The sequence below is a fragment of the Saccopteryx leptura genome, chromosome 13, assembly GCF_036850995.1.
Source record: "Saccopteryx leptura isolate mSacLep1 chromosome 13, mSacLep1_pri_phased_curated, whole genome shotgun sequence".
Taxonomy (NCBI): domain Eukaryota; kingdom Metazoa; phylum Chordata; class Mammalia; order Chiroptera; family Emballonuridae; genus Saccopteryx; species Saccopteryx leptura.
In genome coordinates this window covers 45,940,424-45,965,991 of record NC_089515.1, presented here as the reverse complement: position 1 = coordinate 45,965,991, position 25,568 = coordinate 45,940,424, and the positions used below count along the sequence as shown (strand labels likewise).

General features: G+C 54.7%; 1 protein-coding gene across 4 annotated transcripts in view; it reads right to left on the bottom strand.

Moving 5' to 3' along the window:
* The window catches only part of NTRK3 (neurotrophic receptor tyrosine kinase 3), a 347,391-nt gene that overhangs the window by 285,639 nt on the left and 36,184 nt on the right, over positions 1-25,568 (bottom strand). The window lies entirely within an intron of this gene.

The following is a 25,568-nucleotide window of genomic DNA, read 5'->3' as shown; positions in this document are numbered from 1 at the left end:
CATTTAGCACGCCCCCTCAGCCCCGGGGGGACTCTGCTCCTTAAAGACTTGAAACCCAGCCCCTGTGACTTACTTTCCTCCTGTTCCCTCTCCTTCATTTCCCTTTGTGGGATTTCCTAAGGACAGGCCCATTTTCTTAGTTCTTGCCCCGCAAACACAATCAATATAAATGGCGTGTTTAAAAAAAAATGGGGGGGAGGGGCTTGCCAGTAGGCGTGGCTTTGAGTGGAAACGCCTAGGAGGAACACACGCCCACCTCAGGGGTCACCCGGGTCCAGACACCACGGCCTCATCAGGGCGACCCCAGCCCAATCCACCGGCGTTCAAGAACACTATGGCTTTATTTGGCAGAACTGAGTCTGTAAAGGAGGGGACGACCCGAGGGACCAGGGAGGCGCCAGGTCATCACGGACAGAAGCTGAGACTGGCGGTCGCAGAGCCTAGTCCTGGCTTCACCTCTGGGACTTAGGTAGCCAGCGGCTTTGAGCGAGGTCGGGAGCTCCCTGGACCTCCGTGTCCTCCTTTGTAAGGGACAGGGCTCTGCTGCATCTGCAGCCGCCTCAGCACCAAGATCTCCTTTCAGAACTTTCTCCCCAGAGACCGCGCGTGCGAGGAGGGTCGTGTCGAGCAAGCACATGCTACCGTTATTGAGTAATAATAGATCATCTTCTCGGGTTTATGCATCAAATATATAAATCACTGTTAACCAGAGCTTTTCATCAACAGACGTATACCAGCACTAAATCATTTAGTAGATTATTCCAGCCCAAAATAAAGGAACTCGAAGTTCTATAAGCATGGGAAGGCACACCATGGGTATGGGTTTGATTTCTGTAAGGTTTTTTTTTTTTTTTTTTGGGGGGGGGCTGATATTGACAATCCCAAGGAGCCCCAACATGTCTCAGGAGTCATAGGCAGGGTCCACTGCTCACCCATCCTCCTTGGACCTGACTCTCCTATCATTGGCCCCAAGCCCTAAGCACCCTCTTAGCAAGAAGTGCAGAGAGGTGACAACTCGGGCTGGAACAGAGCTATTCAAGGCACGCTCAGGCCAGAGAAATGGCAGCCGCCTTCCCCAGACGTCTCCTCCCTGGCCCCACCCCACCCGTGGCTCTGCCATCTGCCACTGAGGACAGCCAGAGCCAGAAAGGCCGCCGGGCGGGGGCCGGGGCCTCGGGAAGCGTTTCGGAGCCGCGCGGTGACAAGGTATGCTGGGAGCCCGTTTTGTATCACATTTTCTCGGGGCCCCTGCTGATCAGCCAGACACACTGGCATCTGCTAGGGACATGGACCAGGTGGCTAGCTCTGTATTAAATTCCAAAGCCAAAGTCTTCTCTTGGAAGCCCCACGGCCACAGGCAGTGCACGTGACCTAGTGCCACCAGGGCAGGGACTCTAGCTCCCTCTCAGGTGGAAAGAAAGGTCCGAGGGAGAGCCACCTGGGCTGGTCCCTGTCCCCCCACCAGTGTATGACGTCCCCCCCCCCATCACTGGGACGTCAGTTCCTGAAAACTACCAAGTAGATCACAGGGTTCCTACCAGCGGCCGTTCATTCACGGAGGCCAAGCAAGCTGCAGACAAGGACCTGTTCCCAGCAAGCAGCTGTCCGTCAGCTGTTTGAGTGAATGAAATCGTCGCTTAGTCCACATGAGAACTCCATAAGCGTGTTCTGATTACGGTTAGGTTGTCAACTCTTACTGCATTCTAACCAGTGGTGGGATTCAAATCATTTAACAACCAGTTCTCTGCCCTAATAACCGTTTTAAGTATAAAAAAAGATATACCTGACAAAAACAATAAAACTGTTATTTAAGAAGACATTTCCTTATTGCTTCTTGATTGGCGTCCTCACTTGCAATTTTTTTTTCACCTATAGACAGAATGAACTTTTTTTTTTAAATAACTGAATGTGATTATATTTTTCAATACACAATTTGGGTACAATCAAAAGAATGAAACACCACAGTAAAATAACAGAAAAAAAAAAATGTAAACCATGGTATTTCGTTCGTAATGAAGGAGAAAAGTTTTTAACATCAGGTGCTTAGAACACGCTGTTGTGCAGGTGACCACTAAAAAAGAGTAAGGAATGTAAATCTGTGGTTTCCATAATGGGCAGCTGCCCAGGTGCCCACCTTAGAGAGAACCCTGATTACAGGTGCCATTTTAACAACCGGTTCACCGAACTCAACAAAAAATTAGGTATCGGTTCTGCTGAACTGCAGCGAACGGGCGTGAACCAGCTGAGTGCCCCCAGTGATCCTCACCCTTCCCGCTTCTCAGCCCTCCTATTCCCACACAGCGACCCTCCCCAGACACAGGAACATGGGGACGTGCAGGGGGTGGTGAACAAGCTGCCCGGTGCCATGGGCTCCCGGGCCGGCAGGCCAGGGCCCCTGCCTCCTCCATCAGGTCTCAGTGTTCCTGTGTTGAGGCAGGAATGGGAGTCATACAGCCACAGAGCACCAGCACAGTTAAGGGTTGGGGCCTCAAGCTGGGTCAGCAGATGACAGCCCATGGGCCCAATCTAGCCTGCAGCCTGCTTCTCTCAGCCTGGGAGCCATGAACAGATTCTACATATTAAAAAAAAATAAAAAATCAAAAGTAGAATGCTGCTTTGTGACATGTGAAAACTACATTCAAATTTCAGTGCCCATATCCGTCCACTTACTATTGTCTGTGGGCACTTTTGCATGACAAGGAGGCAACTGAGTAGATTCTGGTCTTTTACGGGGGGGAAAAAGGCTGCGGACCCCTTCCTAGAGCCAGGCTGCTGGGATGTGCCCTGACCCCATTGCCACCTCTATCATGTCCCTTGTCCAGATCATGTCACCTGCCCGTGCCTCAGTTTCCTCATCTGTCTGATGGGAATAATAAAACACCTCCCTCATAAGAATGGCGCAAGGAGGAACAGACAACATCCCAGTCCCCATGTGACGATCACTTTGAAGCCCCGCACCTCACGGAAGCTGAGCTGTCCGTGCTCAGTGTTCAAGCTCCAAGTGGCATCGTGGTCCTACTGGAAGCTGTCACGTGTTGGCAATCGTTGATAAAAGCTCCATGTGACAGAAGGTGAAGGGGTAGTAAACCTGTCATTCCTGACCTCCGGGGAAAGTATTGAAGCAGAAATGATAAACAGGTGTGGGGTGGGGGGGGGCACAGACAGCCGCTCGGGGCAGGCTCCGGGGCCCGTGCGGGTCAGTGACGGCGCCGCCTGACATTTGCGATGCCATCGGCAGGGTGCCTGCCAAGTTCTCCTGTGACTCACGGCCTGGTACCAGCCCTGGGGAGGGGGAGGGTCAGTCCCCGATCACGCCGCTGGGTGCACTGTGCTGTTAGGGAGGCCAGGAGTTCGTGTGGAAAAGGCAGGCTTGAAAAGTATAGGAAATAAGTAAGATAAAGTGAGAGCAGGTCTGGTTTGCTTTCGTTTGTGGTGAATGACTGGGTACCCTGGCCTGACGCAATTACCGGTGACTCTGCCATTTTCTGTGCTTTTCTGGGGTGTCCAGGTTGTCTTCACCAAGCATTTATGTCGTCAGGCGAAAAAAGGGAAAATCAATAACAATCATTTTCAAAGGAAAGTTAGGTGCTTGAACCCTGCGTGAGGCCGTCACTGGTTCCCTCGTTCCAGGACCACAGACTGCACCCGCCCGTCCCCGTGAAGGCATCTCAGGGACACCCCCGTGGGGAGGGCAAGAGCTCAGCGTGGTGCCGGGCCGGAAACGCTGTCACTGGGATGGCCAGAGTCTGTGTCTCCGCTCAGGCAGGGACCTGAACCTCGTTCCCCCGTCTGCCTGGGGAGAGGGGCGGGCCGAGGGAAGGCAGAGAGATGGGCTTCCGGCTGCCATCTAAGTAAATTATCTCCACTATTGTTTACTACAGCAGCTCTCAGCTGGAGGAGATTCTGTCTCCCAAGGGACATCTGGCAATGTCTGGAGACATTTTTGGTAGTCACAACTGGGGGGCAGAGGGGTGATACAGCATCTAGTGGGTAGAGGCCAGGCCCCACAACAAAGAATTATCAGCCTCCACCTGACCAGGTGGTGGAGCAGTGGACAGAGCGTTGGCCTGGGATGCTGAGGACCCAGGTTTGAAACCCTGAGTTCGCTGGCTTTAAGTCCAAGGTCACTGACTTAAGCCCAAGGTCGCTGGCTTGAGCAAGGGGTCACTGACTGAGCTGGAGCCCATTGGTCAAGGCACAGATGAGAAAGCAATCAATGAACAACTAAGGTGCCACAACTATGAGTTGATGCCTCTGTCTCCCTTCCTGTCTGTCCCTCTCTCTCTCACTGTCATTAAAAAGAAAGAAGGGAGAGAAGAAGGAAGAAAGGAAGAAAGGGAGGGAGGGAGGGAGAGAGAGAGAGAGAGAGAGAGAGAGAGAAAGAAAGAAAGAGAAAGAAAACAGGATTATCAGCCCCCAATGTCCATAGAAGCGAAGATGGGAAGCCCTGCTTTGCAGTGTATATATAAGGCTCTGCCTAAGACTGCCATGAAGAAAGAATTCCGTGCCTTAAAACAGCAAAATTTCAAAAATGACTGCTTTGCAGCAAATACTAAGAGGCCCCAGGCCAAAGCTAAAGAGTCTGCCTCTAGGTCACAGGGTCAGATGAGAGGGGAGAAGTCAAAAGCAACGGCGGCCAGACCCTATCACGTCAAAGGTCTTACTCGAGGAGAAACGAGGGTCTCTTTGGCCCACTGGACCATGGCCCAATTCAGGTGACGCGTCTCGGAAGCAATAACGGTCTCTTCTCACCGAGCTCTGGCTGGAATCCGCTGGCTAAGAGCCTCTTCCCGCTGCTGCGTGCCTCTGTTCACGCACGGAAATGTGAAATGCTCCATCCAGCAAAGACTCGGCAGCTAGAGTCCCGTCCCTCCCCGGTCCCCGCTGCCCTTCCCTGGCACCGCAGAACCACGGCTCTGCCAGCAGCTAATGTGCAGTGCCGTTCCAGAGAGAGGGAGCAAGCAAGGCTTACTTCATGACAACTCTGAGCTCCCGCCTGGAGCAGGGCCAGGCCGAGGGCTGCCACTCACAAAGGCCTCGGTGAGGTCAAGGTGAACAGTATGCTGTGGCCAGGGGGACCTGGGTGGGCGGGGCCCGGGGGACCTGGGTGGGCGGGCCCGGGGACCTGGGTGGGCGGGGCCCGGGGGACCTGGGTGGGCGGGGCCAGGGGCCTGGGTGGGCGGGGCCCGGGGGACTTGGGTGGGCGGGGCCCGGGGACCGCTCAGGTGCACAGTCTCCCAGAAGGAAGAGGAAAACTCTGGGAAAGGAGGCCGCTCCTGATGGTTCACATTAACAGCATGAACCCAAACCACACCCATGGGGGGAGGGGGAGAGGGCCCCGTGAAATATTAATTAACATGTCCATAGAAAAGACGAAGTTCCTTTGTGCGAGAATCAATTCGGCTGTGCTTCTGTGCCACAGTTCTCTTCCTCTGGTTCGTCCTGAGCCAATATGGAAATGAACTGGCAGTCTCCACACACAGAAGAATTAGACGGTACAGACTGTGACCCACATTTTAATTAAAAACATGTCATGTGGATATGTTTGAGTTGTTTATAACGCTCAATATTTGAGTCCTATCCACAGAAAACTCCAAAACATGGAGACATCTACCCCCACTCAGTACCAGGGGACGGAGGCTGCTGGGAAGGCCTGTTACAGGGGCAGTGCGCCATGCCCCTGACAGAATTCCCCTGTCCCCTGGTGCTCGGGGAGACAAGCGATGGCAGGTGGGACACAAGCAGTCCCTTACTTCCTCCAGAGGGGACGGGCACAGGGCTGCCTCGCTTCCCGGACCCGGACCTCTTCTCCCTCCTCCCTCACCTCCGAGCACTGTCATTTCTCTCGGAATTTCTCTCTGCTATTGATGAGCTTCTTCATAACCACATTTTCCAGACAACTAAATTTAAATGCAAGACCACTGCACGTTCAACGTCCATGCTGGGTGTTTCTCCCCACCCACCCACCCACCCACCCAAAATGCATCACACACCTCGACGCTCGAAGTGGAGTGGACAGAACGCAACTCACATCTGCTTGAGGGGCCTGGATGACCGTAAGGCAGGGACACACTCCAGAGCACTTAGAGTGTGCAGCCTGGGTGCCCCTACCCCCTGACACGACTCCGGAACCCTAACGGTCGCTGCATCGATTTTTGTGGTTCTCCAGCTCTCTTTCTGCAATCTGGTGGTGGGCATCACCCCCTAGAACCCCCGGCCAGGGGGGCTCCGTCTTCCTTCCCATGTGTTCAACGTCCTTGCTGCGTGTTTCTGGTTCTGCTCTGCAGCCCCTGGGAGCTCAGAGGCTGAGAGAAGGCACCCTGCGGAAGAGATCGGCTCTGAACTTAGAAGCTGGACGCCCCGGGCCAGGCACTAAGCCTCTCCAGTCCTCGGTTTTCCCCTAGGAAAGCCAGGTGTGAGGATTAGCCAGGGCGGAGCCCAAGTCCTCCACTCCACGTGGACGCACAGCCCCAGTGCCCTGCGCAGCCCTCTCTGCTACTGTGGTTGGAAATCTGCATTGAGTGACAGTGGAGAGAAGCTGACCGGGGAGACGAGAGGATGAAAGGGTGCACACAGGACACCCCCGTGCACACAGACACAGGTCGGTTGTGGCTCTTGTTGTTTCATGGCCCCTTTCTGATGAATGGAGGTTGCCAGGTAAGTGAAGTACCCTCAGAGTGATAGTCATCATCCGCCTTTCCCTGGGGATACCACTACATCATGTCCCCATATACCTGTTCTTGGGGGTGCATCCTGGCAGGAGGCGGTTGAAACTGGCATTCTGCGCATGTTTTTAGCGTGTGAGTGTCCCACGGAGCTTTGGACAGCATGGCCAGGCACAGACATCTCCTCTCTCTAGACTTTCCCCATCCATCAGACCTGAGGCTCCCTTCTCCTTCTCACCTAAATCCTGTTCCAAGGTGGATCCCTGAACCGAAGTAGGGAGTCAGGTGTCTGGGGAAAGCAGCTTGGAATTCCATTTCATTAACAACCAGTCAACCTGGGAGCAGGCACACACACACACACACGTGCACACGCACACACACACACAACATGCTGTGCATTTGACTTCACAGCCTTATGGGACAATGAGGAAATTGATTTGTTATCCAGGCATATTATGTCTACTGATCCAGACAGAAGCATTAGCTTTCAATTATCTGATATGTTTAGCATTATAAACAAGCCGTCTGGAGCAACAGCCCCGTGGAGCTCGGGCACCAAGGCGGCTGGGGAAAAGCCACGTCGGATCACAAGAGCCAAGTCACCGGCTCTGCCCCTGACAGCTGTCCGGAGGGGACCCGATGCCTGGGGAGCTGGACCGCAGAGCCGGGAGCCCCTTGAGCTGACCACCCCAGCCCACCCACACGTCTGCACACCAAGGACCTCGGTGAGCCTGTCCCACACTGGGGACCCCCCAGGACCACAGAAAGGAACATTCAGCTCATGCAGTGAACAGATGGAAGACACAGTATCTGTGCTGGCTTCCAGATGGATTCCAGAGCTCGTGCCAGGAGCAGGGCAGGTTTGTGCACACACGTGTGCTCTTGGGGTGCTGAGATGCCGTGACCTCCTCTCCAACAGGGAGGAGATCGAGGGCACACCACCTCAACTCCCCCACAAACGAAAGACCTAACTTCCAGAAGCGACATTTCATCTGAGGCTCAGCCAGTCCACCGGGGGGTCCGGGCTGTCATGCTTGGCTCCCAGCGTGACACCAGACTAGCCCGCCCCTCACTAGTCTCTCAGTTCCTCTCCATTGCCCCACTGCCACCTGAGCTGGTGACCTCAGCGGGCGTCCCCAGCATGCATGCATGTGGGCACGCCAGGTAGCCACCACCTGGCACCTGCACACACTCATCGCTGTCTAACTGGCCTCCCTGCTTTCACTCTTCTCCTTCAACAGCCTCTACAGCAGGGTGATCACCCTCTCACCTGCTTAAAACCCTCGAACCACTTCCCTGGGCTCTTACAATAAAATCCAAACACCGTGACTCAATCCAAAGGTCCTGCAGGAGCTGGCTGCTTGCTGCTGCCATGGCCCCTCCGGCGAGCTCCTCCCCCTTATTTTCTGGGCCCGGGCCCCACTGGCCTGTGTTCTGTTCTTTAAACATACCAGGCGTGTTCCCAACCAGAACCTCCACGAAACACTCCTCCCAGCTCCTTGTAATCCCTCAGACCTCGCTCAAAGGTCACCTTCTCAGAGCAGCCTGCCCTGGTCCCCCTGCAGCTGCGCTCTGGCACAAGCCCCTGTTTATGTCCTTCACAGCCCCTAATAACCGTCTGTAATTGTCTTATTTGATTATTTGATTACGTTTGTTTTCAGTGTCTCTAAACTAGGACTATGATACAGGAGAATAGCAATCGCATCTGTCTGAGTCACCGCGTATTCAATCTCCAGACTCTCCAAAGGAAGCAGTCACCTGGGGTGAAGTTACAAAAGTGCTCAACACCTGGCCTGTCCTCACCATGGTCCCCCGAAGCAGCCCAGAGCCCTGATCAGACCCCACAGACACCTCGAACTTGATATCAGAGAAGGGCTGTGGCCCTGGGCACACCACTCACCATCCCAACCAGGGACAGACATCCCCGGGAATAACCGCACAGCCCAGCGACAGGGTGACCCCAGAGGTCCTGGAAGGCGCACGGGCCAGGTCCCAGGTCTGCCGCTCACCTTCTGCGTCAGGTGTGGGGAGGCGGGCAGGGCCACTCTCAGCAAACATGGGAAGGGATGAGATGGGCGTGCTCTTGGCACCTGGGCACACCTTTCCCACGTTGTCTCTTCCCCACATAACTATGGCCTCCACCAGATATGCGTTTCCTGAGGGCACTGACCTGGAGGTGTGCCCTGTGCCCAATGCCATGCAAATGCTCAATGACATCTGAGTAGCAAATGAATGAACCTCTAGAGTGATCAACTGCATAACCAGAGTGTTCTGCACTTTGTCAGCGCCCCGTGGACCCTCCCCTGCCCCCAGCCCCTCTCACCTTCCCAGGGACACCTTCCTTTTTTCTCCCTGGCTTCTCTGCACTCTCGCCCTCTCTGCTAGACTTTCCCGGCAGCCGGCAGTCACATTCTAGGACGGCACCCTTTCAATGCAAGCCCCTCGATGCCATGCTCACCTCCAGCTGCCAACCCATGTCTCTGCATCTCTTCACGGTAAACTGTCCACGCTCTCAGGCCCTAGGACCCCACCTCCTTTTGAATCTTCACCCTGATTTGTCTTCCATCCCCACCCCCTCTACTGAAACTACACTGCCAGGGTCACCAGGGACTCCCCCCCCCCCGACCCCTCTCTGCCGTGGAGTTACCCACGTCTCTGCAGCGTTCTAGCCCGTTAACCACTCTCCCTCTCAGAGCCTTCGCTTTCCTATGCATGCCTCAGCGCTGCTCTCTCCTGGGCTTCTTTCTGCTCCCCCGCTATCCCTTCTTAAATCCCCCGCTGGTTCCAGATTCTCTGTCTAATGCCTAAATGTGGGAGTCTCCCCCACCCCGCCCCTGCCCTGCCTGGTCTCACCGGCGTGCTGGCTCTGAACACCACCCGCGCTCCGAGCGCACCCAGCCCCTCCTCAGGCTGCTCCCTGAGTTCCAGGCTCTTCCCCGGCAACCCAGCAGGTCCAGCACCAGCCCCTCAGCAGGTCCAGCACCAGCCCTCGCGCTCCGCAGAGCGGCCTTCCCTGAGCAACCGAGCCGAAGTCCTTCCCTATCACCTTCCTCCAGGTCAGCCGTTTGAAGCCAGTGGTGGACTTTGCCCCCCACCCCAGAGGACACTCGGCGATGTCCGGAGACGTGTCGGATTGCCAGGCCTGGGGAGGTGCTACCTAGTGGGCAGAGGCCAGGGCTGTCACTAAGCAGCCTACAGGGCTCAGGACAGCCCCGCCCGACAGTTACCCAATCTGACATATGAACAGTGCCATGTTTGAGAAATGCTGCTCCAGATATTTCCTTTACACACTTACTGAAATCTGTAGTGATCTTATGTCTGTGATGACTAGTTTATCGTGTCTCTCCCCTAACAGAACGCCAGCGCCGCGAGGGCAGGCGCCCCGTGTCTCGTTCACTGTGTATCCCCAGCACTCAGCCCCATTCTCAGTTCCTGGTGCTCAGCCGAAAACCTAACTGAGCCTATGAGTACCAGACTGGCCTTCCTCAGAACCCTGGGGCCTGGAGGCAGGTCACAGAAAGGCTAGGCTGCGGCTCCCGGGGGCTCGATGGGATGGGGGTTTTCTCCCACCATTTGAAGAGACTTCAGTGTAAGAAAAACAAGCTGTGCTTGCAGGGCTGGGGTGACGGGGACAGAATCACGTTGCTCATAAAATCTCCGGTCCCTACCAGACCTCTCAGCTTTTGACCAGGAGAGAGAGAGCAGGACCTTGATGAAGAGCAGAAGCAGCCAGAGTCAGGGACAGACACACTGACCTTGACCCCTTCTCCCCGATGGGCCTTGGAAGAGAGTGTCTGGGCGAGGAGAGTTCGGCCCGGGCTGGAGCAGCTGGCCTGACTGTAGTCCTGCACAGCCCGGGCTGAGCCCAGGATCAGCGAGCGGGCCCCCGGGGTCCTGAGAGTGCTGCCCTCCGGGTGGCCGGTTTCCTTAGGAAAATATGAAGTGGCCAGGCCACCCTTTACTGAATTATAAAGCACTTATCACTTCTTTAATAACTACCCGCCAGAGGGCTTAATTCACTCAATATGGAAGTTACAGAGGCGAACTGGTAAGTGAGCATTAGCTCAAGTGCGCTGTGTGAAGCTCACAAGGGCAATGTTTCCCCTATTAGTGTGTGTGTGGGGGGGGATTTCCTCACTGCAGCTCTGCCTCAGAGTGAGTGCCAGGAAGTCGGCGGAGGGGGGGGGGCGTTTTCACCATGGGAGGACAATTCCAGGTCACGGGGAGGAAAGCAAGTCCTTGACTTTGCAGGAATAATTACCCTTGTAACTTGAGGGTGTCAGAGTGATTAGTCAAGGTAACTATCAGAAAGACAAGATCACACTGGTGGTGCCTGGTGCTCTCTCTGCACCGCACACTGGACCAGACGTGGCCAGAAAAGAGAAGTCCCAGGATGGAGGGGGAGGGGTGGGCTGGGCCATGGCGGGGGGTATGAAGAGGGAGGGGGTCAGGGAGGGGGACAGGGTCCCTTAAAGCCATCAGCACTAGAGGAAACACTGGCCTACATCTGGGGCGTTAAAGGAATGCACGAAGACATTGCCCCTTTTGATCTGTAAGGGAGCCAGCCCTGGAATTCCTCAAGGTTCCCAGGATTCCACTTAGGGGGCCGGTGCGATGGCCTCCCCGACTCGGGGAAGGAAATACAGAGGTTTTTCTCGTTGACTTTTCCCTGCTCGCCGTGGTGAACAGTTTCCTTTCCTCAGGCAATCAACAGCTTGCTCTTTTCCCCACATACTCACTCTCTTAGAAGGCATCGCTCTAGTCACATGACTTTAATTACTGCCTAATAAGAGATTAATTCCAGTTCTACAGCTCTACCCTTGACGCCCAACCCCTCCCCAGTCCTGTGGGTCTCACGCTCACTGTATGCCTTCCCCAGAGTCTAAGGCAGACAGAACAGCTGGCTCTTAGCTCCTGGGTGCTCCCAAACTACCTCTGCTGAGCCCCCCTGACTTGGAAACGGGACAGCAGAGACGGTGAGTGGATCTCAACTTCTGTGCAAGACCAGTGGGTTGGTGAGAGTTAACACGGATTTCTGCATTTAGAAGGGGGTCCAGGTTTGAGCACGAAAAGGATTAGTGATCGATTAGTGATGTCTGCCATGGGCACAACATATAGAATTAAAATATAAGTACTAGCTAATAACCATATCTACCCAAGAACTTTTTTGACATCTCTCTCTCTCTCTTTCTCTCTTTCTCTCTCTCTCCCTCTCCCCCCCCTTTTCCTTCTCCCTCCCTCCCTCCCTCCCTCCCTGATTCAAGTCCTACCAATCCCTTCTCCATGGTATTTCTGGAAACTCCTCTCATCTTTTTATTTCTGCAGCCCCTATCTGGGGACACGGCAGACCCTTAGCAGACCTTTCAGCTACCAGCCTCTGGTCTAACCTGTTCGAGGCTCTACTTTTCCAGCAATGGCTTTGACATGTCCCCTGACAGGCTCAAGCACCCCCCCGTGGTGAACAAATGACTCAGGAACCCTTTCAGCCTGCCGGGGAAGCCTCAAGCGACAACACCGTGGGGTCAAGAGCCACCTACTCATTGAAGACAGAAGCGACTTTTCCTCCACACCCTGAGCCCGACCCACAGCACTGCTGAAATGCTCTCCTGAGCCTCCAACCCAGAAAGAAGCTGATAGAAGGGATGAGGGCAGGACTTGTGTCAATAGGTTTTGTGACTCATGACTGTGATCCCAACATTCCCGCATCCTCTGTCACTGAAAATAAAAAGTCAGGCTGTGTCGGGAGGTACAGTCGCATCAACAGAGAAACCAGCCCGTCAAGCCTCATCAGAGCTCCTCCTCCCTGGTCCTCCCCCGACTCCTGCTCACAGCTGGGTGTGGGGAAAAGTCACGGCTCGGAGGCAGCACTAAGCTGGACTCTCCAGCTCTTCGCAACCTCAGTCTCTTCATCTGTAAAATGGGGAGGGACAGTGGGGCTGACTTCAAGGAAGCACCATACAGATGAATTAAAACAGTGTTTGTAAAAGGCCCAGCACGCTGTCAAAGATATGTGAGAACTCAAAGCATGTTTATTTCCCCTCCAAAAGGAAAAGCAGTGTGACATAATAATGAATACACGTATTGGGTTCCCGCCCCCACCCCAGTATCTTTCTGCATGCCAGTAGGACGCCCTGTGGCTGGGCTCCTCTGAATGCCTCAGGGTGGGGGCTGGTAGCCAGGGCCCTGTGGTCAGAGAGGGAACTTCCAGCCCCATCTGCCTGGAGGTGGAATGAATCACCAATGGCCGATGAGTTGATTAAGTATGCCTACTACACAAGGAAGCTCCCACGCAAGTCCTCAAAGTCGGGGTTCAGAGAGCTTCCAAGCCGGTGACAGGAGGGGGTATGGAGGGTGGTGGCTCGGAGGGCTGGGAGCCCCGTGCCCGCCCCCCTCACCTCACCCTCCGCATCTCTCCCCCCTCACCTCACCCTCCGCATCTCTCCCCCCTCACCTCGCCCTCCGCATCTCTCCCCCCTCACCTCGCCCTCCGCATCTCTCCCCCCTCACCTCGCCCTCCGCATCTCTCCCCCCTCACCTCGCCCTACGCATCTCTCCCCCCTCACCTCGCCCTACGCATCTCTCCCCCCTCACCTCGCCCTACGCATCTCTCCCCCCTCACCTCGCCCTACGCATCTCTCCCCCCTCACCTCGCCCTACGCATCTCTCCCCCCTCACCTCGCCCTACGCATCTCGCCCCCCTCACCTCGCCCTACGCATCTCTCCCCCCTCACCTCGCCCTACGCATCTCTCCCCCCTCACCTCGCCCTACGCATCTCGCCCCCCTCACCTCGCCCTACGCATCTCTCCCCCCTCACCTCGCCCTCCGCATCTCTCCCCCCTCACCTCGCCCTCCGCATCTCTCCCCCCTCACCTCGCCCTACGCATCTCTCCCCCCTCACCTCGCCCTACGCATCTCTCCCCCCTCACCTCGCCCTCCGCATCTCGCCCCCCTCACCTCGCCCTACGCATCTCTCCCCTCTCACCTCACCCTACGCATCTCTCGCAGCGGCTGCCCCTCAGTTAGTTGTATACTTTTACAATAAACTGACGATCTAGTAACTGTTTTCTTGAGTTCTGTGATCTGTTCTAGCAAAGTATCAAACTCAAGGAAGGGGTCCTGGGAAACTCCAAGCTATCGCCGGCCAGTCGGAAGCCCAGGTGACCACCTGACCTTGTGACTGACATCTGAAGGGGAAGGCACAATCTTGTGCCACTGAGCCCTTAACTGTGGGATCCAGCACCAACTCCAGGTAGATAGGGACAAACTGAATTGAGCTGTAGGACACCACTTGGTGTCCACAGAGAACTGGAGAACTGGTTGGTTTGGGGGGAAGTCCCTATACACTGGGCGGCCAGAAGTATTAGGAGTAGAAACGAGAAAGAGAAGCAGAGGCAGATTCAACGGCAGGCACTCCGGGCGCGTGCTCTGGGCCCGACTTCTGAAGGGCCCTGCCAAACCCCAACTGTACACTTTTTCTAACATAAGGGGCCCAATATTTTCTTCTGGGCCTCAACTGACCTTAATCCGCCTCTGAAGAGAGGTGGCTATTTCCTGCAAGGACAGTGACCCGCTTGTGGTGGCAGTGGCTGAGGCCGGGACCCTGTCTCTGCCTCTACCCATTGCCTCCTTCTTCTATAACAACACAGCCCGCACTGGGCAAGGCGGCCACACAGAGCCCTTCCCACCAGGGCAGCTTCCTTCCCGCTTCCTCTGAGAGGTGACTGTCCCCTCCCTGCCAGTCCCTGGGTGCCCTGTGAAGCTGGGTATCTCCTTGGGGGGTTCTGACATGCCACACCCGCTCCCTCCACCAAGCTTTCGTCAGACCCTCCCCTCCCAGCTGCAGTCACCATCCTCTAGTTCAGGGGTCCCCAAACTTTTTACACAGGGGGCCAGTTCACTGTCCCTCAGACCACTGGAGGGCCAGACTATAAAAAAACTATGAACAAATCCTTATGCACACTGCACATATCTTATTTTAAAGTAAGAAAACAAAATGGGAACAAATACAATATTTAAAATAAAGAACAAGTAAATTTAAATCAACAAGCTGACCAGTATTTCAATGGGAACTATGCTCCTGTCACTGACCACCAATGAAAGAGGTGCCCCTATCAAAAGTGCAGTGGGGGGCCGGATAAATGGCCTCAAGGGGCCGCATGTGGCCCGCGGGCCGTAGTTTGGGGATCCCTGCTCTAGTTACTGGGAAACTTTCCTGTGGCTGCTGGTGTAGGCGTGTGACCCTGTCACCTGTGTGTCCGGACATCCTCTGCCTGGCCTCCCTCAGGAGAACATACATTCAGAACCAAAGTCTGCTGCATTCACTTCATTGTGGTCATCCCCCTCCCCCTGCATACTTCATAATGGTCCCAAAGCCATTAGCATAATTTGTATTATAGCATGTTATTAACATTGTCCTGTTTTATTACTAATTATTGTTAGTCTCTTCTTGTGCCTAATTTAGAAATTATACTCAATCATAGGTATGCATGTATAGGAAATAAAACATACATAGATGACTTTTTTCCTGTATTTATAGGGTTTGGTACTACCCAGGGATTCAGGCATCCACTGGGGGTCTCAAATGTATCCCCCAGGATAAAGGGGATGACTGTACAACAGGGCTGAAATTTGCAAATTTATTTGCATTTGAAGAGGGTCAGGGGGCCACAGATGAGCATTCCCAAACACCTCTAACGGCTCTTCCCAGTTGACTAGCTGCCCTACAGCTGCTGAGTGGGACCCTTACTGGTCTTGGCTCCCTGCCTTCCAGGTCCCCTGTTAACTAAGGTCACCCGGTGGGGAGGCAGGGGCACTCTTCTTCGTCCCCATCTGAGCCTCAGCAGCCTGGTGGTTCCTTCCTGCCCCGCCTCCACGAGCTGTCCCCCTGCTTCATTGGCTTCCTCTCCCGCCAGTCATGCCTCTCCCCCAGCAGAGGGCCTGTGCTGTCTGAAATCAGTTGGCGACAACTGACAGAAGGCCTCAGTCTCTAAAGAAGAACCTCAAAGAATGCAGAGAGTGAGTCGGCACTTCCGAAAGGCACCAGCGCTCTGCGGTCTCCTCTGGACTGCTGTTTGGGGGAGTTACAAGGCTAAACGTGCCCCATTTTTCTAAGAGATTCCATTCATACTCAGCTCCAGGACATGGTCAGCTGGGCCCCAGACCTGTCCCCAGAAGCCCTCCAGGGCCACATCTTTATCACCAGTCCACCCGCCTCCTCACAATGATCTGAGCACAGCTCTCTTCCTAGAGAGAAGGGTACTGCTCAGGTGGGCTTCCATGTCGGCAGCCTGGCTCCTAACCGCAGAGGGTGACTTATGTCTCCAGAGGCTGAGCAGAGCCCACAGGCCTGGTTTCAGCACAAAGTGAGAGACCAGCAAGGTAAACACAGGAGACGAGTCTTCCTGGTTCCATAGGAAATAAAACATGCAAATGGCTTGCCGGAAAACAGAGTCAGGCAGGGGCTGGGGGAGGCCTTGCAAACTGTCTGGAGCAGACCCTTTGCATCCTTGCCGACCGAAGTCCCCTGGGCCGTCCCACTTCATGCTGCTAGCTGACTTCCAGTCCCTACCCCATCAGTCAGAAGCATAGGTAACAGACAGCCTGGGCTTGTGATTGGCATATGGGAAAGTGGGCAGGGTTTTTTGTTTGTTTGTTTGTTTTGTGTTTTTCTGAAATGAGGAGAAGGGAGGCAGAGAGACAGACTCCCACATGTGCTCAACCAGATCCACCTAGCAAGCCCACCAGGGGCGATGCTCTGCCCATCCAGGGCATTGCTCCATTGCAACTGGAGCCATTCTAGTACCCGGGGTGGAGGCCATGGAGCCGTCCTCAGCACCTGGGCCAATTTTGCTCCAATGGAGCCTTGGCTGCAGGAGGGGAAGAGAGAGATAGAAAGTAGAGGGGGAGGGGTGGAGAAGCAGATGGGCGCTTCTCCTGTGTGCTCTAGCCGGGAATTGAACCCAGGACTTATAGAGCGTCCACAAGCCAGGTCGACGCTCTACCACTGAGCTAGCCAGCCAGGGCTTTTAGGACTGAGCCCTTAAACCTATGGAATCTCTCCAGATAGTTACTGTCAAAACTGAGTTGAAGCATAGGACACCCAGCTGGTGTCTCAGAATTCTTATTGGGGTGAGGTGGGGCTACCTAGCACACACACTGGAAATTGGGTGCAGAACCCAAAAGAGTGGACAGCTGCTGGGAGGCTGTGTGAGCTCCCAGTGGGACTCCCCAAGGAGCTGTCCCCAGGACAACACTGCACTGCAGGGGACGCTGTCGAATGACCTGGCCAGTGGAGTCATTTTCCACGGCTGGGCCAGTTGTGACAACTGGGCCACCCATAGATGTTGTCCTTTCACCTCAATTTCCTGCTTCCTGCCCATGGCCCAGCCACACCCCTGACACGTCAGGACTCTCAGATGGCATCCAGGTTCCTTGGAAAGTGTCTGTTAAACATAACTGAAGGGCTCACGGCGAAATACACAAACCATCCTTCTGAAGCGGGTTCTGGATGATCCCCACGGCCTAATCCGACCACAGAAGCTTGGGGGGCAAAGCAGTGTGTTAGGGGCAAGTGCTTCCTTCTCCAGAGAAGGGTACCCCCTTCTGTGTACCCCCTCTCAAAGATCTAGCACTGACAGGTGCAACCGTGCACAGCAGGGGGGAAAGCGGAGCCCCAGACCACACTGCTCTCCCAAGCAAGCCGTGCCCTTCCTGGCTTCTGGCTTCCTGCCATCAGCCTCATCCTGAGGACACCAGGCCTGAGCTCACAGAAGCGTCCAGCTCTGGGGAGGTGGCAGAAACGGACTCAGGGGTACAAAGAGTCTCACTCCAATGCAGGTTGCCTTTAAAAGTCACGACCCACCGTGGACACGGGTCATTTTGTTCTATGAGAACCTGAACAACAGGTGCCCTGGTAGATCCTGACAGGCCAAGCTCCAGAAACGCCCTCCTGTGCTTGGGCCCCAGAGCAGGAGGCCAGCGCGGCAGGTCTGTGGGCATCGGTGCCAACCTGCTCCCTGGCGATCACTCGGGCTGCACGGCCACAGAGTCCCTCCGTCACCCCTGACCCCTTCCCGGGAACAGGGCAATGTCCGAAACGGCATTACCCTTCCCAGCGGCCCATCCCTTCGGATTCTCAAACACTGGTACTCCGCGTGCCCAAAAGGGCTTCCATCTCCCAAAGACCGCCCCTCCCCCTCTGCCCACACTCAGAGGGTGCTCGTCTGAACCCTGCCTGGTCCCTCCCACCTCCTTACACTGGTCCAAAGGGGCTAGAGGCAGGCATGTGAAACGACACCCTTCTAAAGGGAAGCACAACAGTGGCTGAGAGGGAAATGAGATTCTCAGCGAGCAAGCAAGTTGATATTTGCGTGATATCCGCATCACTGCTTCTCAGCAGTCACACTCAGGGGGAACTGGGGAAAACGCAGATTCTGACCCGGGGTGGGGTCAGTCTGGGGTGGGGCCTAAGATTCTGCATTTCCAACAAGCTCCCCATGGTGCAGATGTTGCTGGTCCGAGAAAAACGCTTTGAGTAGCAGGAGTCTGTGTACACAATGCTTGGCACAGAGTAGGCACTCCAAACTATTTGCTAGGTTGAATTCAATTGCACGAGCAGCTGGCTTGGAGGGCAGGAATCATTAACAGAGAACAAGTAATCAGTTCAAGCAGTCCATTAAACCACTGGTTTGCAACCCAGGCTGCACCTTAAAATCACCCAGGTAAGCCTTTGGAAAATGGCAGTGCCAGGGCCCCGCCCTCAGGGGTTCTGGCTTCACTGGCCTGGGGCAGAGCCTGGACATTTGCATGTTTTAAGAGCTCCGCAGGTGATCCTAATACACGGCCAGGTTAGGCTATCACTGACATTGGTAAAACGGTGCCCTTCCTGCCTTGTACGGGCACCGAGTGAGGCTGGGTCCCTGCCCTCAGTGAACCTGCCCACTGCTGCGGGAGCCAGGCCCACCTGCGGCTCTACCGGAAAAGGATACTGTAAGGCATATTCAGCTAAACGCTCTTAGAAATACACATAAAGAAGCAAGTGGGGAAGTGGGAGGACAAGGGGACAGAGAGCAGGAGACAGTGATATTTGGGGCTTAAAAGATATCAAGGGGTTGTCTAGGCAGATCGGGGAAGCAGCTGTCTGAACCCTTCGATCTCTTCTGTAACCAAGCCCAGGGACATGATTCTGGGCCACAGCCTGGGGTCCTGAATTGCGGGTCAGCTGCCCACTGCGGCCAGCGGTACAGGAGCAAGGTCTGTGTGCAGAGAACAAGGTCACCCTGAGCGTGTGCTCTCTGTTGCTGGCTGGCGCTCTTTGCAGGCCCCACGGGAGCGGCTGGGAGGCGGGACGAGCCAGAGTCCAATCAGGAGAACGGAGCTCACACACTACACGACAGGGGAACTTGATGGACAAACTAGTGAGCGGCTGGAATTGCTGAAAAACCAAACAAGGATCCACACTGCAACCCAGAGACTAGCAGCAGCAGGAAGCACCCGGGCTGAAAGGCTGCCAGGAGGCGGTGGTGTCGTGGAGCCCGGGTCAGAGGGGGCTGGCGGGAGTTGGGAGCAGCAGGGACTGCCCGGCAGGAGCTCCGGCTGCTAAGACAGCCACTGCTACAAAGACACAGAGATGAAACGCAGCGAGGCCGCAGCTGGGGGGCCTGCCTTCTCTGCGCCCCCGCCTGGCAGGCTCGGCCAGCCCCTCCCACTACCTCCCACTGGCCAAACCCAGACAGGAGAAAGTTGGCAAAGGAGCCAGGGAGACGCAGTTTTCAGGGGTCAGGCCCCCAAGGGCAAAGAATGGATCTATGAACTGGGCGCTTACAAGTAAATAACACATTCATTCTGACCTCCTGGCAAAGGCGGGGCGGACGTCCCCCTCATCCGTTTCCCCTACACTTACAACTGTTTCTTGGCTCCCCAACTGACATAAACAGACAGGGCCCACACAGACCAGGGGAGGCGCCTCTACCAGCAAAGACCCTCTGCACTCGTCCGCGTGGTGCTACGCGCATGTTAGCGCTTTCTCCGGACGGACGTAAGAATGTTTGGGAGCGCCGCTCCAAGAAAAGCTCAGAAAGAGAAGTTGAAGATGGGCCACACGCAGGAAGAGGACGTCCTGTCCCTCGAACGGGGAGGGCCTGTCAAGGTGAGGCGGCCCCGATCCATCGCACTGTGCTGACCAGCTGGGAGTCGCAGGGCTGGCTAGAAAGCAGACAAGAGCACTTCCTCTGTCTTTTTCATGGAACCCTGAGTATGGAAAGACACTCCAAATGAAACCAAAAACAGCTCCGGCCTCAGGTTGGGGTTCCTACCTTCCCTTCTTGGCTCCACACCGTGATGGCTGGGAGCAGAACACACCGGGCAGAGAGAACACTGGGAGGCAGCAACACCTCCCTCCATGGGGGAGGGTCCCTGAAAACGAGCTGCAGGGTCCTGCCGGGCCCGAAGGTTGCCAAGACCCAGAATCAGAACCTGTGTCTGCTTTTACTTAGAAATCCCTCTAAGTGTATTTCTCTCAAGTTCACGGAAGAAGCCCAGGCCTGCCCTCACAACAACCAATATATCATTATTTGTTTGCAAATGGACCAGGAAAGTTTGACCTGCGATGGTGGCCAAAGCATACACCCACTACTTGCCTCTGATGGAAGAGTGGGCACCTGAGACAGGTGCCACTGCCAATAAATGGCAGCTTTGTGACAGACACACAGAGCAGTAAGCAAGGAGGGTGGCACCCCTCCTGCGACCGGGAACAGTGAGAGGCTCCATCCAGATCCCCGACACCTCATTTGTCTACAAGTGGATTTATACATTCCACTCACTTTTTTAAAAATTTCAATGCAATATTGTCTCTTATAGAGATAAAATTCACATAAAATTAATCTTGCAAGGGTATCCTTTAGTGGCATCTAGGGCTGTATCTATCTACCTCCGAAACACTCTCGTCACCCCAAAAAGAACCCCGTATCCATTAAGCAGCTGCCCCCATTCTTCCCTCTCCTCTGCTCCTAGCAACTGCCAGTCCTTCTCTCTCTGGATTTACCAAATTTGGGCATTTCATGTAAACGGAATCACACCATATGTGACGCTATGTCCGGCTCACTTCACCTTGCACAACGCTTACGAGGTTCATCCATGGTGTGTCTGAAAGTCATTCTTGACCCTGGCCAGTTGGCTCAGTGGTAGAGCATCAGCGTGGCATGTAAATATCCCAGGTTCAATTCCTGGTCAGGGCTCACAGGAGAAGCACCCACCTACTTTTCCACCCCTCCCCTCCCTCTCTCACTTCTCTTTCTCTCTCTTCCTCTCCTGCAGCCATAGCTCAATTGGTTTGAGAGCATCCGCCCCAAGTGCTGAAGATGGCTCCATGGAGCCTCTGCCTCAGGTGCTAAAAATAGCTCTGTTGCAAGCACGGCCCCAGGTGGGCAGAGCCTTAGCCCTAGATTGGGAGTGCTAGGTGGATTTCACTTGGGGCTCATGCAGAAGTCTGTCTTTCTATCTCTCCTCCTCTCACTTGGAAAAGAAGAAAAGAAGAAAAAAAAAAGAAAGCCATTCTTTTTCTGGCTGATTAAACATCCCATGGTGGATATACCACATTTTGTTTAACCATTCAACAGCTGGTGGACATTTGGGTTGTTTCCACCTGTTGGCTGTTTTAAGCAATGCAATTAGGAACTTTCACACGTAAGTTATTGTTTGAGTGCTGTTTTCAATTCTTTGGGGTCTATACCCTAGTTCCACCCATGTTCAGAGGATCCGAGAGAATATACAATGCAGACACGAACAGCAAAACTGGATATATAAATAGAGACAGGAGCAAAGGAGTCTATGTTCACAGGAGTCCAAGATGAGCGAATTCCCACAACGGGCACTGAATTTTTCCTGGGTTTCTTGGAAGCTAAGGTGAAAATGGAAACAAATCAAGCCATTGGCAGTAAGAAACCTCAAATCCAGAAAGGCGTCTGTCATGTGGATCCCTGGATCAGAGATCGTATAAGCACCGTGGGAAACATATCCTATCTACTTCCGCAAGACACAGAAGGTGCTCTTCAAATGAGTAGTTTCATGTTTTTCTTTTTAATCAACTCTATATGGATCGTGAATTACAGTATAAATTACATTTATACTGTAATTCAATAAACTCAATTTTGTAAGATAAAACTAACAATGTATGGCCCACACACGTTGCTTTCTAAATGCTCAATTTAATACACGGATCAAACATGGAGAACCCCAAAGAAAGCACAGAGGAAGCCTCCCCTGAACATCTCTAACCGTCCGTGCATTCAGCACATCTCTGGTTTCTTCAGCACATGCCTGGTTACAGGAAAGCCTTCAGCTCAGACGTGAGACGTGCCAGGGGGAGAGCACTGGGCGACTGCGGGTTTCCAAGCCGCCTCTGTGCTGGCAAGCCGTGGCCACCAGCAATGCCACCACTGGGACCAGCACCCAGCTACCCTGACTGTCCCTCCTCCCAGCTCTCCCCCCTTTCCCACCCTGGTCCAAGCTGCATCAAAGCTATTTTGGTTATTGCCTCTCTCGCGCACGTACACACAATACACCAGGCCCTCACAGACAGCACTGTGTTCCTCCCCCATGGCCGCTGTGGACCCAGGAAAAGCCCACCAGCTAAACCACCACCAGGGCCCCTGGACTGAGTGAGGTCCACCTCTGTCCTCGCCCCGGTCCTGGGTCAAAGGATCCCCTGCTCAAGGGGAAGCAGGTCACCCACAGACACACAGGGCCAGCCTCTGCAGGGCACCCGTTGTTCTGAGGTTGACATGGTGGTAAGATACAACTATTCCATGCCTGACGGAGACCAGCACGCCTGGTTTCCTGTGTGGATCCTCCTTTGACATCCATGAAGAGCAGGAACGTGAGCCGACTGTCTGCCCCCTGAGCTGGTACATCTTACCCACACGCCCCTCCGAAGCCTCTGCAATGGGAACATCATCCCTGTTTGATGCGGGAAGGAGCTGAGGCCCACGAGGACCAAGCAACTGGTTCAAAGCCCCACAGCGAGTGGGTCCACAGCCTTTCCCGGCCAGAGGACACTTTCTACTTTTAAAGGTATCTGGGTTTTCTCGTCTCGTGTCCCTGGAATCAGAACACAACGGAAGCTGTCTACACAAAGGCACGTGAGTTTCTGTTCAAGCTCCTCTAAGCCCTTGTCTTCAAAAGCTGAGACTGCAAAGTTCAGATAGACAGACGAGGCACACTGGTGTGTGTGCGTGGTGTGACGAGAACTCTGTGGTTCAGGTGTGCGGATGAATTCAAACAGCAATAGCACCTGCACGATGCGCACTTGTTGAGGTCTCTAGTTTTAATGTTTTGTACTCATTAACTTATTCCAACCCTCACACCCCTTGTGAGGAAAAAATACCACCACTCTGTCCATTTTACAGAGAAGGTACAGAAGGACCAAGGAACCTGAGGAGGTCACACAGCCCACCGAGGATTTGAACTGAGGCAGCAGGGCCCGGACACCCACGCTCTCAGCCGCTGCAGTTTCCTAGACTCCTCATAACGAAGTACCACAAACAAAGTAGCTAAAGCGCAGAAATATCATCTCTCTCAGGTCTGGAAGCTGGAAGTCTGAAACCAAGGTGGGGCAGGCCTGCTCCCTCTGATGGCTCTCGGGAGACGCTTCCTGCCCCCTGTAACTTCCGGTGGTTGCTTAGCATCCTTTGGCTTGTAGGTGCATCACTCCAATCTCTGCTCCGTCCCCACCTGGCCTTTCTCCCTTGGCAGGTGTCTGGGTCTTCCTGTGGCCTCTTTATAAGGACACCTGTCATTGGACTAGGGCTCACCCTAATCCAGTATGACTACATCCTTGCTAATTACCTCTGCAAAGACCCTATTTCCAAGTAAGGTCACATTCTGAATTTTTAGGAAGAAGTGAGTTTTGGAAGAACATCATTTAACCCAGTAGAGCCTCCAATGCTAGACTCCTGGAAGGAGAGGTGACTAGAGCTGGGGCCTCTTTGAGCCAGAAAAATATAAAGAAAATACCACTATAGAGAATCAACAACAGAAAATGGACCCCAAAGGGACATTCTGTTTCTCTCCCAGGTGTGGTCCAGCCCCGTGCAGCACACCTGCCCAGAGGATCCCAGCTTGAACTGGACTGGCCGTCCCGTCCTCTTAAACAGTGGTCCCCAACCCCCGGGCCGTGGGGCTTTAGGCAACCCCTGTGTTTTGGTCGTTCGACCCCCGCCGGGGTCGCAACCCACAGGTTGAGAACCGCTGTTCTAGAGGAATCTACTTCTATGAGAACTCACTGTAACCAAATCTGTGCAATGGTGGTTGTCAGAGCTGAGGGCCAGAGAGCAAGGAGAGGTGCTGTTTAAGGGGTAGGGGTTCAGTTTGCAAGATGAAGAGTCCCGGAGAGCCACATGAATGTACCAGATACTACCGAACTCTGCCCGTAAAATGGTGAAAATGGTCGATTTTATGCTATGTATATTTTACAATTCAAAAAGAAAGAAAGGAAGAAAAACTCTTGTGCCCCTTCTCCAGGCCATCTGGGGAGCCCTGACCTAGAGAACAGGCCACTGGGGACCCCAGAACACTTCTGTGCCCCCAAGAAGAGCACACTGGTGCTGCAAGGAGCCGTGTGTCACCCAGCCGAACCCCCTGCACGTCTCGGGGCCCCGTCTGCCCTCAGGATGAGCAGGTGCCTGGCCTGGCCGAGGCCTCCCCGGAAACCGCTCCGGGGGATAAGCAGGCCTTCGCTGCATACCCATCGGTGCCGGTGGAGACAACCCAGGCTGTGGGTCTGAGCTGTGTCTCTGCCACGGCCCAGCCCGGTGACCCTGTGTGAGCCCCCGGATGTGTCTGAGTGTGAGTTTCTTCCTCTGCAGACAAGGATCACGGGCTGCCGACAGCACTGTCCCAGGAGTTCAGGATGGCTCTGGCTAAGTAGAAGGCGCCGGCCAGTGCTATGACAAGGGTGATTCTTCTCAGTTCTCACCACTGCGCTGTCACCAGAGCCCCCAGGTGTCTGCTCACAGTCCTCTGCACGCCCTGAGGCCCCCGGGAGGCACTACCCGCAGGCCGTGTGTGATGGTCACCTCTGGGCCCCACACCAGGACCGGCGCTCCTGACATCACCAGCGATGGCACGTGTGTCTGCTCCCCTCACAGGGACCTGATGCCACACTCACCCTGCGGCCGCAGGAGCTTTAGGGTGCCCGAGACTCCTTTGGCCAAAGAGTTCTCATTCTCCTCCAAACCCACCTGTGTGTACACCAGCTCGTGCCCCCACCCAGGTCGCTCTCACCCCAGTGGCAAGGACAGCGGGTACCAAAGAGGGCATGAGATCACCCACCCGGCCTTTTTCACAACAGCCTGGGTGACAGCTGTCATAGCAACGGCCCTAGCAACGATGACAGGAGACAACCTCTCAGACACAGACCAACGGGAAATGGGTAAACAAGAGTCGCCATGTGTGGAGACAGGGCTGCGGAGGGCCAGCCACTCACGCTCGTGCATGGGCAGGACGCCCCCTGCCTGGGCACAGAGGGAAGCCATTGGCCGAGGCCAACTTCTCCTCTGCACATCAAAGAACAATGATCAATGGGAGAGGGCAGGGAGACTGGAAATCCTTCCGACCTGGAGTACATTAAGCGTCATCCTTTCCAGCCAGCTCTGTGGCCATCAGGACGCCACAGTGCTGTGTGCCAGGCGCTGACAGCTCCTGAGGGCCGGAGGCGGGCCCGGAGGACGAGTCCCGGTCTGGCAGCTGGAACCCGGCCGCTCTGCGGGACCCCAGACCCTCACCGCTCTGGGCATCGGGACCCAGCCACAGTGGAGAACGTAGAACCAGTCCTGCTTCTCTTGTACTGGGCCATGTTCCAGAAGAAGTCCTCATTCTCCCTGGACAAGGCAGACTGAGCGGGCCTC